General features: G+C 34.1%; 1 long non-coding RNA gene across 1 annotated transcript; it reads left to right on the top strand.

Annotated features, from left to right (window-relative positions):
• The first annotated feature begins 6,570 nt into the window (after positions 1-6,570).
• Positions 6,571-14,075, top strand: LOC136271813 (uncharacterized). Its single transcript, XR_010709806.1, has 3 exons — positions 6,571-6,630; positions 7,591-7,732; positions 9,227-14,075. It is a non-coding gene; the product is annotated as an uncharacterized lncRNA (long non-coding RNA).
• The last annotated feature ends 1,884 nt before the right edge of the window (positions 14,076-15,959 follow it).

Here is a 15,959-nt window from a genome sequence, read left to right as displayed (position 1 = left end):
GAAACTGCAAATAACTGGAATCTTTCTACGTCCAAGGGCCATAACTCTGTCGAAAAATGCTCGATCGTACCCAATATCGAACTTGACCTAGACATTATCATGATAAATCCGTATATCAAATTTCATTTCAATATGTTTATCCTTTGCAAAGAAAATGAACGGAAACTATTGGTGGACCGACCGACAGACAGCAGCAAAGCAATATGCCCTCCCTTCTTCGAAGAGGAGCATAATAAAGCAAACTAAAGAAATATCGCTGAATTAAAAAAAAGATATCGTATTAAAGTCAAACAGTTCTCTTAATCTATTGTTATAAATACATTTATTTACATTTAAATAGGAATAATAAGAGACAAATCAAAATTAAAACTACCTTCCGCTTCCCGGTTTTCATTGAGTATATGTTTCACGCAACGTATCAAAGTCGGGGGAACTGATTTTAATTAGATTGAAATACATAAATAATATATCAAATAATTATAATTAAAGAAAAATTCTTATCATTATTATCAACTTGTTGAAGTCAATCGGGCAAAATCTAAACAAAATTATATCGGAAAAAAATCAAAGCGTTAGGGCCAAGCCTACCTCATGAATAAATCTCTCAAGTCGTCCACAAAGCGTGCGGCTATTTTTAGCAAAGCGTACCCTGGAGAAAGCGAATCGTACCGTTCACAAAACGAACCCTCCCGTTCACAAAGTAAACCGTACCCTTCACAAAACGAACTGTGCCGTTCACAAAATGAACCGCACCGTTCACAAAGTGAATTGTACAGTTAAAAAAGCAAACCGAACCCAATCGTGCAACTGGTGTAAAATCACGTTTCAGGGCTTGTACGATTGCATAATTTGTGCTTACAAGACAATCTTTTAGAATACCTTCGAAGATGACTGCTAGAAAATACTACGGTTGCCGTGGTCAAAGCATGACAGTCTATGAAACTTACAGATTAGTATGCATGCGTTCGCTTGTTACAGAACAGCTTGGAGGAAAGATCATGTGATAATCTTTGTAGCATGTCTTTAATACAGCCAACAGACAGGGTGGTAAAGTAAAAAAAAATTGCTGTTTTGAGTTTCAATGCGCGACATTTTAAATGAAAGCAACAAATATCATGTAAAATATCAAGAATCTATCAAATTTTTTGGTCATTGTTTAGTTTCATAAAGAGTTTGAAATTATTTTTTATAAAGAAAGCTATACAAGGTTATACAAGTTTCAATCAAATGGGCCTTTAAAAAAATAATTACATGTATTTATAAACATATGAATCACTTCAACTTGTTTATCACGAGTGATTTAGCCAAAGATATCTGATCAGAGTTTTCAGCAAAACAATTTAACAAGTGTAGTTCATGTAGCAAATCCCTGCATTAGGGCAATTAACTGGGTGTTAAACCAGCAGGAGTGTCAAGAAAAGTGTGTTCAAATTGTGGTTTCATTACAAAGTGTACATTGGGAAAACAGTTTGCACAGGAAATATTATCAGAGGACGGGGAACTTTTGATATCAATAGAAATGTTGTTATACAGATATCATTTCATGTGTGAATTTATGAGAGTGTAAATTTCAGTCGTTTCAAGTTGTCGTTCCCATCACGTTTTGCCAATTTTATTAATACTACATTATCATATCAGTGATAGATAGAAGGCGTTTCCATTTAATATGTACCTTGTCTATTTAATTTTCACCTTTGGAAATTTACAATGGGGAAAAACTTAGCTTTTCAATTTCCACAGAGCATTAAGCTTTTTGCATCTGTCTTCACCAAAATCTCAGTTGTTAACCTAATAATGAATAAAAGAATGTAGAATGTAATGTGGTTCAATTTTACATCTGAATAAGTTTTCTCTAATATATATTTTAATTATAATTAACCTTTCAATCAGTAAAAAGTATGTAAAAAACATTGGGTAATTCTTTTCCGGTGTTTAATGCATATATCAATACGCTTTTTAACAAATGAATACTTTAAAGGAATAGTGCATGCTTGAATTGTGGGGAAAGCACGGGGCTTAATAACCTCTTTTCTGCCATGAATGTGTATAATCACAAAAATCTGAAGGAAAGGGAAAATGATATTGAAAATGTTATAGAGGATACCTGAGGAAGTTTTTGCTGGAGGAAGTTTCTCAGTCAATAATCTTTTATGCTGCCATACCCCAAAATTAGATCCCTTTCTGTCTGGATAAGTTAGCAAAAACTCTACACATTGTACATGTAGATCTATCTGGTAATATGCAGTTATCTCATATTGAATAAATGTGCATCAGAAACGAAAACACAGGTAGGGAATAAACATTTAATTCATTTTGAAAGGAGATACATGTACAACAAATATAGCACACATCTAATATAGTGATGTATGAGTAGACGACCCTACGGGGAAAAGTTGAAAGGGTTATACAGGGAGAAGTTGAAAGTAAAGTTGCAATTTGACTAAAATCCAGATCCTATTCGGCTTTGAGGTAGAAATTGCCCCAGTATTCCACCACATTTGGTCATATTCTCTTTGCTGAATAAATAAACAGACACATTATGGTTACATGTATGTATAACTTAATACTATTCTAACCAACAAAATCTGGTCGACCGAGAGTTAACATCGAGCAGCATTGCTAAAGAGAGAATTTTTGTTTTTCTGACCCGGGAATTCTGAAAACATTTGTACATGAACACCCTGCGGCCTCATGGTGAATATGGAATACAACCCGGGGTAAATCCCCGTACACTTGATTGATCCTGAATAACTAATCAAAGTACTGAAAGCCGGGCTCTTTTGGTGTGTCTTAATGCATAATATTATTGTGTAGTGGAGAATGAGAAAAAATCTCTCTCTCTCTCTCTCTCTCTCTCTCTCTCTCTCTTTTAATGTCAGCAAAGCGTCAGAAAACGACCAAATTTTGTAAGCGGCAATAAACAGAAATATGTCTGTCTGGTAGAAAAAAGTTCCACAGTTGCTGCCTTGAATTTTGCAATAAGCGTTATATATTCAATCCCATTTCTTCAACGTGCATCAAAGTAGTTCATGGAAATTCATATTGTATGTGTCAAAAATGCATAGTCTTGTTTTTAAAACATGTTATTAATAAGAAAACTAAAAAAGATTGACAATTCTCTCGAAATAAAAAAAAAAGAAACCAAAAAAAAACCACAACACTTTTGATAAAACGTGACTCTTTGTGTAACTATTTGGTATAGCGGAAGCTTTTACTTTGACGCTGTTTGATTTTTTGTTTACTTTTGAAGTTGTGCTATTTATAGTAACATTGGTGATTTGCCTGCCTACAGCCAGGACTCTGCTTTCAACAGAGCCCGGTTAATAATATATTTAATATACTTCTTTTGCCACCGTTGTTAAAGGGTTCTTTATCGTGCGAGCACCGCTTTTAATTAGTTACTTATCGCATATCTAAGGCAGCTTATACAAATTGAGGAGTGATTTGTATTAATGACAGATGTAATGCACCGTGTTGGTTGCATCGGTTGTAAACTCGGGAGACGGAGAGGTCGCAAAAATAATTTTACCGATGGATTCACTTGATTCGACATTTTGAGATAAGATGGGTGTCATTGTGAATTACTAGATCTATTGAATTAATTACTTTATTAATAACGTCAGGTGCCTGTGCTCAGTGCTTATACTGTTGATATTGTTTAATATTATTTATTTTGTAAAGAATTACTACAAGCGATTGGTCACAATGTGAGGGGTCAGATGATGAAAGGCCGCCGAGTGTTGTGCATGGATTAAACGATATATGTTAGAGGCATAACTTCCTTCAGATCCGCAGAAGAACTGAACGAATAGGTAAATTTATGCTTTATCATTAATTTGTATTACAGAATGAATTTTGTCATTTATTCTGTTATTGAATAGATATATTTAATGCTTCAAGATTTTTGTATATTAAGACTGTTGAAATGTTCAGATATATGACATAGATTAGCTACATGTATAGTAAGACCAATCTAATTTAAAGTGATCCGTATGTCGGGAGAATAATACTGCACGTGTGTCAGTTGTCTTAAAAATTCATGGATGAGCCATATTATGCCCAGTTTTAAAATTGTAAATAAAGAAAATTATTTCATAAAGAAGTACAGGGATCAGGTATGACTATGATAAACATATAAAAACAGAAAACATTGATAATATTAAGTACTGCAATAAACAAATTATAACGAAAATGGATTCTAAGGGGACGAGATTTTTTGTCATTCTGATTTTATAGTGTTATTAGCTTTCATTTATTTTCTTAAACAAAAGACAATGATGCATGCCAGCAGCCCTAACTCTAAAAAAAAGTTTTACTTAGTAATCATTTTTTACTTAAAATCATATTAATAAGTAATTACTTAACATTTACTTACAAATTTAAAACAATTACTGAACTTCATGTCAATTACTAAATAAAAATATTTTACTTACATTTACTTAATGTGTAGAAATGTTTTACTAACTGATTCCTTTTTACTGTTTATTATTATGAAAAAAGGGACATGATTTACTAAAAACAAAACATGATTTACTAAGTAATTCCTTTACTGATACTTGTTATGATAAAGAACTATCATATACTTAACATGATTTACTAAGTAATTCCTTTACTGATATTTGTTATGATAAGGCTTAACATGATTTATTAAGTTGTACCAGAGACGTGAATGTAGTTGTGCATTCTTCAGATTGTAAAAAGAGAAAAATAGGATAAAATTCTACGAATGAAGATATATTGTCTTATATTTTCGAATTTCTGAGATGGTTAGAAACTTTTATTTACGTTCGTGTTATAACTGCGCGACTAATCTAAATACGAATTACTTTGGCTTTTCTCCTCCGCAACACACTTCCGTTTAGCGCCAAATCCGATTTGTGCCAATCAGGGTTATCAAAATGGCTGAGACTCGTGAGAGGATGAGAAGTTTCGAAGACGTGGGCGCTGATGGTGTTATTACATGGCTTAAAGAAAGGGATATGTTAGAAGACGTTCAAGAGTTGATAGCAGGTATATCATTCCCATGGAAACATCAAATTTAATACTTTGTATAGATTATAAATGTATTATGCAACCAAAGTAGATATAATTAGGCGTATATATATATACTAATATGAATTGGACATAGTACAATATTTAGTTGTTCTACTAGTGATTTGACTATTTCTATTGAGTCGGAGGACTCAACTGGATTCATTCACTGGCACAGCCAGGATAGTGTAACCACAAGGGGCTTGGTTGCTGGATAGTGAAGTTCCTAATTAATTGTTCCCGATGAAAAAAATTGGTAATTAAAGGTGTATTTCAGTGTTTTGCAATAAATAAATTCACCGAAAACCCCCATTTCAATCAAGTTGATTGTGGTTTAAAAAGTGTTTTCAATGTACATTTTAAAAAAGTAAAGAGACGACACTTGCCTTCTTGGATTTATAGTAGGCTATGTTTTAAACACGTTCTTCAATTTCTTCAACAATTTTTGACAAGATATAGGTTGGAAAATAATCCAATGACTTATCTCTATTGTTTGCCTACATGTGTATGTCAAATAATAACACACATCGTTCCGATATGTACTACATACTCACCAAACTTATCGAAAGCAACAGAAGTTTACTTTTGAGTGAGGTAAATTCTCCATGTAACCACTGAAACCTTTGATAAGTCTAGGGAGAGCAAAAATAAACACAAAAAGATTTCTCTTGGTATTTCGTAAGCTTTCGGATCTCCTCAGTGAATACATGGAGAGTTTGCATCAACTTCCATTGCTTTCGATAAGTTTGGCGAATATCTAGTACATTTTGGAACGATGTGTTTATAATGATGACGGCATACTGATATAGTCAGACAATGGGGATAAGTCATTCGATCATTTTCTAACCTTAATCTTGTCGATATTGCTGGAGAAATTGTTTAAAACATAGCTTGAATCAAGGATCCCTTTGAATCCAAGATGCTGAGTGTCTTCCCTTTACTTTTTTTTATATGTACATTGAATACACTATTTTTTACGTGATTGAAACTGGAGTTTTTAGTTAATTGATTTATTGTAATATACAGAAACACACCTAAAATTACCAATTTTAATCAAATTGTTTTCTTTAGGAACAAATAAATAGAAATTTCACTAACCAACAACCGAGCTCCTGTGAATGTTTCCACCAATGCCCCTCCCCATTTTCAGATTTTAAAGAAAAAATCAAGATCCATATTTCAGGTGCCACTTGCTAAGAAAAAGAAGACTAATTAATAATACATCTAGTCATATACACTCCAGGGCTAGACAAATAGCATTGCCCGACGCCCGGGGCGAGTATTTTAATTGGTCAGACAACTAATCTGTTAAGTAGTAGTAGTCCTCGGACAAGTACTTATTGCTAGCCATTAAAATATTTGTATTTCCAATTCGATTAAAAAGTAACAAGAGTTTTCAGTATATCGTGAAACGAAAGTAAACTCACAAATGTTTAACTTAGTCTAATAAAATAAAGAGAGGTCCCGATAATATAGTCAATTATTTATACCCCCTCCAAGTTGCTCTTGTCGTTTAAACGCTTTAATCAGAGTAGCGATGCAAGCTTTAAATTAACATGGAGCGATAGGCAAATGGAGAAATTCGTCACTGTTAAATCGGTAAGTCAACTTTAAATACGTCCATAGTAGCATCCGTAGTATAAAAATGAAAGGCGGACACAGATCTATAACAACAACAACATTCCATCCAAACATGCTTAAACGATCAAACAAAATGTCAGAGGGGCTACATTAAAGCACAGGATGATTAATGGTTGATCAAGTGTCATATTTTGGTGACTTAATCTATGAGTCTGTTGAAAAAAAATAAATGAACTAGACAATAGTGATTTGGTGATTTTTTTTATTGTTCAAGTTGAAAGGTAGGGCGAACAATTGTTTTGGTAGGGCAGGTAATTTTATGATTGTGACCTGTCCGAGGGCAAGTACTCTAAAATTATATTTGTCTGCCCCTGCACTCTGCAATAACCTTTTCACCCAATTTCCCAACAATTTGTGCTTAAGGTGCCTCACTATACCTACACTTATACTTTTTGAGACACTACGTCACAAGATGGCGATTTAAATGTTTTGTTAATATGTTTAAATCGTTCGATTGGGTTGTATATCGTCGTAGCTAAGTGGCTAAAGTATTAGGCTTCTGAACCGCAGATCATGAGTTCGAATCCGCCTGGAGCTTTTGTTCATGTTAACTGAATTAAATTTTTGAAAATGTAATTTTTCATCCAAAATTGCACATTTGTTTGCCTATTAGACTAAAATACTTCTTATCCATTATGATATCTATCATATTAATCAAGTAATTTTCTGCTGATTGGAGAAAATATTTCACGGTGTAGTGAGCCACCTTAAATGAACATGACAAATATTATTTAAAAACTGTCATACCCATTATTTGCTTACAACTGGTAAAAACTTTTTAAAATCTGTATAAAGTTTTCAGCTGTCCTGCTAATGTAAGATCTTAGTTTAAGATAATAAGGATTTACTATAGTTTGTACTCAAACAATGAATTAAATTTGAGTGTTCTGACAAACTTTTTACTATTTTTTAATTCAGGTCATTTACAACATGTACATGCAGGTGCCTGCGGAGATGACGGAAATGAAAGAAAACTTGAGGGAGTTCCTTACAACATCACTAGATATGTTATTTGAAAAGGGGATCCTTAAAATCTCAAGGTCTACTCTTCAAACTATAGGTAATAATTTGATGATGAGTCTGATGCAATAGTTCTAAAATATAATATAGTGATTGTTTATCAAGAACAATAATAAATCTTTGGCCAAACAATTTTATGTTCAATGCAATTTAATGTTCAACACATGTTTGGATAATGCAATTATGTGGCAACTTGGGGGGGGGGGGGTAGGCGTAGTATATAACTTCAATTTCACTCCTCATTTCCTTATTTTCATATCAATTTTTTACATACTCCCAAAAAAGTGGGGGAGGGGGCAACTCCATGTTAATTCAATTTTTATATGTAAATTTGTTGCTCTGAGAAAAAGTGGGGGGGGGGGGGGGCAGCCCCCCCCCCCCTTGATGCTACGTGCCTGCAACAAAATCTGGTCGACCGAGAGTTAACATCGAGCAGCATTGCTTAAGAGTGAATTTTTGTTTTTCGGACCCGGGATTTCAGGAAACATTTGTACTTGAACACCCTGCGGCCTCATGGTGTATATGGAATACAACCCGGGGTAAATCTCCGTACACTTGATTGATCCTGAATAACTAATCAAAGTACTGAAAGCCGGGCTCTTTTGGTGTGTCTTAATGCATAATATTATTGTGTAGTGGAAACTGAAGAAAATTCTCTCTCTCTGTCACACACACACACACGCACACACACACACACACACACACACACATGCTTTTAATGTCAGCAAAGCATCAGAGAACGACCAAATTTTGTAAGCGGCTATCAACAAAAATATGTTTCTCTGGTAGAAAAAAGTACCACAGTTGCTGCCTTGAATTTCGCAATAAGCGTTATATATTCAATCCCATTTCTTTCACGCGCATCAAAGTAGTTCATGGAAATTCATACGCATTGTATATGTCAAAAATGCAGTATTGTTTTTAAAACACGTTATTAATAAGAAAACTAAAAAAGACAATTCTCTCGAAATTAAAAAAAAGAAACAGCAAAAAAACCAACACTGTTGACAAAACGTGACTCTTTGTGTAACTATTTGGTATAGCGGAAGCTTTTACTTTGACGCTGTTTGAATTTTTGTTTACTTTTGAAGTTGTGCTATTTATAGTAACATTGGTGATTTGCCTGCCTACAGCCAGGACTCTGCTTTCAACAGAGCCCGGTTAATAATATATTTAATATACTTGCCACCGTTGTTAAAGGGTTCTTTATCGTGCTAGCACCGCTTTTAATTAGTTACTTATCGCATATCTAAGGCAGCAGATACAAATTGAGGAGTGTTTGTATTAATGACAGATGTAATGCACCGTGTTGGTTGCATCGGTTGTTAGTTGTAAACTCGGGAGACGGAGAGGATCGCAAAAATAATTTTACCGATGAATTTAAAGCAAAAGATTCACTTGATTCGACATTTTGAGATAAGATGGGTGTCATTGTGAATTACTAGATCTATTGAATTAATTACTTAATACATAACGTCAGGTGCCTGTGCTAAGTGCTTATATTATATTGTTTAATATTATTTATTTGGTAAAGATTTACTATAAGCCATTTGTCACGATGTGAGGGGCCAGATGAAGAAAGGCCGCCGAGTGTTGTGCATGGATTAAACGATATATGTTAGAGGCATAACTTCCTTCAGATCCGCGGAAGAACTGAACGGACAGGTAAATTTATGTTTTATCATCAATTTGTATTACAGAATGAATTTTGTCATTTATTCTGTTATTGAATAGATATATTTAATGCTTCAAGATTTTTGTATATTAAGACTGTTGAAATGTTCAGATATATGACATAGATTAGATATATGTATAGTAAGACCAATCTAATTTAAAGTGATCCGTATGTCGGGAGAATAATTATACTGCATGTGTATTAGTTGTCTTAAAATTTCATTAATATATAATGAGAACATTTACTATATAGTATTTCATAATGTAGAAGTTATCATGGATGTGCCATATTATGCCCAGTTTAAAACTGTAAATAAAGAAAATTCATAAAGAAGTACAGGGATCAGGTATGACTATGATAAACATATAAAAACAGAAAACATTGATAATATTAAGTACTGCAATAAACAAATGGTAACGAAAATGGATTCTAAGGGAACGAGATTTTTTGTCATTCTGATTTTACACTGTTATTAGCTTTCATTTATTTTCTTAGACAAAAGACAATGATGTGTGCCAGCTGCCCTGTCATCTCTGCTATTATGTCGGGGAAAGGTCATATGGGGTGATCAAAAAGTGTTATGGCTGATACTTATGAGTTTGTACACACAAATCTAGAACAAGCTGCAGGAAAACAGAAGAAATATGATAGGGGTCTAAAACAAAGAACATTTCCAAAGGTCATTATGTCTGGAGATGGTACCATCTAATTGCTAGAATAAAATTAGGCTTCGGATGGACGGGAAAGGTCATCTGGGGTGGTCAAAAAGTTTTATGGCTGATAGTCTTGAGTTTGTACACACAAATCTAGAACAAGCTGCAGGAAAAAAGCAGGGGTCTAAAACAAAGAACATTTCCAAAGGTCATTATTTCTGGAGATGGTACCATCTAATTGCTAGAATAAAATTAGGCTTAGGATGGACGGGCCCCTTTAAGATTGCAGATAAATTCATAGATGTCACTTAGAAGGTTCTGAGATCTTACGAAGGTATTATTTCCCCAACACAATTGGGTTCCAAGATTTAACTCCTCTGAAAGATACAGAGTCGACTTTTGAAACTACTGCTGTAATGTTATCTAACTTTAGATTTACAGATAAATATTCATTGATAGAATCTAGTGTTTGTGGTTCAGAAAATTCATTATATAGACACTTTATTTAATTTTTGTCGTTGAAATTGATTTAGTATTTAACAGCCATTGGGAATATCGAAGTGGAAGAGTACGAAATGGAGTTTCTCGAGGAAGAAGAGGGGGATGAATTCCTGGAGGAAGCAATAATTTGTCCCGTTCCTGGTTGTCTCAATAAAGGACACATATTTAAGAAATATAACATTTATGTCACACATTATACAGGTTCCTGAAGATTTTTTTTTATGTTCACTTGCCAAAAATTTAAAGTGAAAGAGACAGAAATACAAGACATTTTAAACGAGTGCATCTCACTCAATACAATCCACCTCTTACTGGGAAATTGACGGAAAACGCTAAATTTATTGACCCTGAAAAATTTAAGAAGCCAAGTAAGAGATACATAAAGAACAACGAGAACAGGCCCAGCCTCTCAGATTTTAAAGGAGGGAGGAATGTAACAATTTAGTTAGTAGACATATTAACAACTTTAGTTTACCCCTTACTTCATATTCATTACACAACGTTTTAATTTGTTTGAATTACAGTTTTTAAGTCCTCTAAGCTTTATATTTCGATGTTTTTCATAATTATGATCCTGTTATGTCCCATGTTATTTCGTTTTAACCGCCATGTTGTCATTTTCCCCGTAAGTCTTATTTTATCTGCAATTTTAATAGCTGAGATCGATAAACTGATTACAATTTTTTTTAATTTTAAGACCTTTTTGGTCCACTGGGTATATACATAGGGCCACCTGGCAAATATGACTTAACTTTGCCAGGGTCAAGAACTTAGTTTCGTTTCTTTACACTTTTCTCCAAAAACAAAAAAAAAACCTTAGGTTCTAATTTTATTTCAAAATTTTGACCGGGTCTGGTGTGCAAACTTAGAATAGCCTTAACTTCATAAATTGCACGAGAACAAAAACTGGTTTTTAAATTAATCATAATGACTTCTTTGTAGCTTATTTTTTTTTCGAACTAAAGTCTATAGTTAATTTCTGATACCCCTACCTCGTATAGCATCATTCCATGCATTTGAATAATACATTGCTGGATTATCTGTAAGCTTTTAATTAGGATTTATCCAGTCGGCTTGTAGCTTCCAACAAAAACAAGTCACCATTTAGCAGAAGTGATGTTGAAGATGATCCGTAGAATGTGAAGATGAATAATGTGTTTATTAATGATTCAAATGTACGCAAAACTTTAAAGCATAAAATATTTATTTTTAAAAATGTATTTACATAAGGTTAACAAAACTGTATACCAATTCACATCAAGTTTTTGAGTTATCTCTCTTTTGAATGCCTTGTGGAAAATGTTCGAAGTTCTAAAAAAGCCAGATTTAAAAGACAAAGGCTGTTTAAAAATAATGGCCGGCACTAGTGATGAAACACGGATAAGTGTGAGTGAGACACTTTCAAAACACATAAAATAATTTACCTATGTGCATTTCATGGATTATTAGACTATAGGCCTAACGCTACCGTTCTTAATCACTGCTAAATTAATCAGTAATGACAATTAAATAAAAATTTTGCTATATTTAACCAATTTTCCTTCTTTAAGAAAATATTAATGAACATAATTTTAAACCTTTTTTAAGACCTTGCATGTATTTTTATAATATTATTTTATAAAATAATATTCAAAATTAATTGCGTCACTAAATTTCCATTTAACAAAGTTTCATTTTTACTTAGAAGCAATACATGTATGTGAATATATTTTATGCCTTCCAACAGATGATCTGAACCTAATGAACAAGAGTCAAAGTTGTTTGCACAATTTTATGGACCAAAACAAACTCAATTACATTCAAGAATAAATTTAACACACAAATCTCAGATGTTGAAAGTAAGCTGGACTTGTCCGTTATACCTAAACCAAAGCGAAGAATCAAATAACACCAAGACAATGTAAGTATCTCTTTAAAGAAAACTTTAAAATATGTACATGTAATTACTAAGCTCACCGGGTTGAAGCATCACTTATTAATATCATTGTTGCAATGGTGATCATCTCAAATAAATGTAGCTAATATTATATTGACCCTTGACCTAGAAACTTTCTTCACGGTAACTATTACGGAGACTATAAATATACCGGTTTTCAACTCCATCACTGGGTAGGCTAGTGTTGCTAAGATTGTGTTTCTTCTGTCCATTTTCAAATGTATTTCCACGATTACAAATCAGTTGCATTTTAAATTTATACATCCATATGTTCTTTAGGGGTAAAATCAGTTTAGCCACTGAAAAAATGCTAAGGGAGTACAATTCTACAATAAATTTCAATGGGCATACTGAAAGAGACTTGACAAGTGGTGTGTTATTATATCAATTTTGTCAATAAGTTGGAATCTCCGAAAATCCAATGTCATTGAATAGGAACATACATGATTCTATAAAGGATCAACGACGTAGTTTACAAAATAAAGAAAACAAAAAAAAAATCTAAATTGTACACTACAATCTGTTAAAACCCTATAAAGGAATGAATGGACGAAGTTTATAACATGGGGCATGGAAATATATTCAAGAGCGTGTAGTACATTTTTATTTGTTTTTTTTACTCCCGGTATGTTTAAACTACATAATTACGAAGTGGGACTCTGAGTATTCATGTCAATACATATATGTTTTATAGGTTTAACGTTTCAAGTACGGACTATGCACTGAAGGGAGAGAACTAACCCAGCAAGGTCATTGCGAGCGGAACATGACTGCAGTCCACTCGGGATTAATGTTTCCCTGCACTTCATGCTCAATTGTATTTGAGCGAGGAGACCAAAAACATGGCTGTGTTGGAGGACATCTGTTTGTAACGTCCAAAGTTACACTGAGGAAACATCAAACTTAAGCTTCTTCACTAGCAATGCTATATACCAGAAAGTGAACCAACCTATGACCGAGATGGACTACCAGTTGTCTTTATCGTGACCCTACGTTCTTCGATATTATCTTACACTTCTACCGTAATGGACACCGCAACATCAACTGCCATCAGTCATTCACATTCTTTGACAAATTTATTAAGAGCAGAGTACTATAATTGCATTGACTCTTTCGCAGATTGTATTGCGAGCGAATATGTTATTCTTATTGGCCACGTGGAGTCCCTGAAGAGAGTAAAAAAAACAGTATTCAAAATGAAAACTGTGACTGTAAAGGGACTTGATTATTTTTTTGCTTGCCAGATTCATATGGAACTATAAACAGTGACTGTGGTTGCATAATTATTGTTGATATATATTGACAATAAGATTTAATTATGATGTACATTAAATACATGTAACCATGATACAGAATTCGTCATTTACTAACATGTTCAAAATATGTGTATATCAATGATAACATATCTTGTATAGCTGTAAGTGATAGTACCATTGTCTTTCTGTCTTTATTCACCCGGGACAAATATTTTCTGCCGTGTGGGGCTATGTCATGAAATTAGGTTGAAGAACTGTAAATATTAATTCACGTATCACTTACAACTCTCATCATTATTCATCAATCGTTGTTATTTATTATCATGTTTCAACGAATTGTCCTTCTTTCACCCTATATCAATTATAAACCGTTCATATGCATATTTTGTATCTTTTTTACGATATTGCCATTTGAAGGCATGTTTTCACATCGGTATCGAATGCCCTGGCCTCAATCCTGCATTGTATGTTTTTCATTTATCACGTATTATCATTGGACCTTCCTCTTTCCTTCCTCTTTCCCCCTGATTGAAATATTTTGTTTTGCTAGAAATTTTTAACTCCCAAGCATTTTCTCCAGGAAACAATCTCTATTGCCTTTTTTTCAGTTCCGGGTGCTGTTTACTGAGAGATTCACCGACATCCTTCATTACATTTGGAAGTGTAAACGATCTCTCAGCTTCTTCTTTTTAAGATATTTGCTGTTGGCATGTTCTTCGAATCGGATTGTGGCTTTTATCCAATACAGAATCCTTTTGACAAAAATATCATCTCCTTATTGTTACTGGACAGCATACCACCCTCATAAGCTTTTGTAAAACAGAATCAAAATGCTGCATCTAAGGACACATCATAATAGAGCCATCTCCATTTCTTATACCGATATCCCTGTAAAGACCTTTTCTGACTCCCTAAACTTGATACAGGGAATTTGAAATTTGTGGGTAGGAAAGATGACTCGTTTATATCAGGTGTAGGCAACTTCTGTGGCTGTTCCACTTTTTCTTTTCCGTCCGGACCCTTGACAAGTGTTTGCCTTTTGGGCATTGAAGTAGATTTCCTGGACTTTCTTTTAACTCAGATTTGGCAGAATGTTCCAGGTTTTCTTTTTTACCCCTGTCCAGTTTTTGCTTTTTGGGCGTTGAAGTATTACTTGAACTACCAGTATATTTAAGTTTCGACTTTTTACCATTTAGATCTCCACCACCCATTCTGGATGAAGAAGGATTTTCGTCGGGCATCTGCTTAGATGGTTAGATGGTGCTTTGTTATATGAAGATGGTGCTTTATTATATGAATGTAAACTGTGATACATGTATATATATACTAATACACTATACAACACTTGTATATTTCATTATATATTTGCATATGAATTCAATTCAAAGTGATCTTTGCTGAACCTATTTTGAATATTAAAAAATGAGTTATCTACACATTTATTTACAAATTAATATATTGAAATACTGACTAACCAAAATTATGGAATTTAAGGCCAGATAGGTGCACTGCTGTTGTAAATGAATTAACCGTGCAATTTGTTAATTTTTAATAAATAAGCTATAATTAAATCCAAATCTTAATAACTCAACAACTGTAATATAAGACTATATAGACTAAAACCAAACATACCAGATCTTGAAATCCTTCAGACAAATTAATTAACACACCTTCTCCTACCTGGACTCTGCGCAAATATGAAGAACACCCTCAGAGTCAAACCAGGGGAGGCCGAAAAAAACCACTAATAATAACTTACATGGTGAAAATCTCGGAGCCCAATTCAAACACGTCTAATCCCTATCGCCATTAAATCACGTGACCGGAAGTGCCCCATGGTGACCTCCCTTACAGCCGAGCGCATTATCCTAGCTTTGGTTATGCGCTCGGCTTTTAAAGCGGGGCACCGGTAACCGGTCACCAGGTAAATATATCGGGCACGGTATGCTATAAATAGTTCGGGCTCGGTATGTAAATATCTATCGGGCTCGGCGTATTAATACCTCGTGTTTCGGCGGCCATGTTAGTTCAGACTATTATGCACGCCGATGATTCCACAACATACGGGGTGGGTGGAGCTTGGGGTTGGGGAATTCTGGTCCTCCTGAGTTTCCCGTCCTTGAGCTCCAGAACATACCATCTGTCGTGACTGAGGGCTTCGAACTTAGGGGGGAAGTTGGCAAAGCATATCACCTTGACATTAAACTTCCAGGATTTGACCGCTGACTGGTACTTGGGTGACCATA

The sequence above is a fragment of the Magallana gigas genome, chromosome 9 (assembly GCF_963853765.1).
Source record: "Magallana gigas chromosome 9, xbMagGiga1.1, whole genome shotgun sequence".
NCBI classification, from domain to species: Eukaryota; Metazoa; Mollusca; class Bivalvia; order Ostreida; family Ostreidae; genus Magallana; species Magallana gigas.
This window is presented reverse-complemented; position numbering and strand designations above follow the sequence as displayed.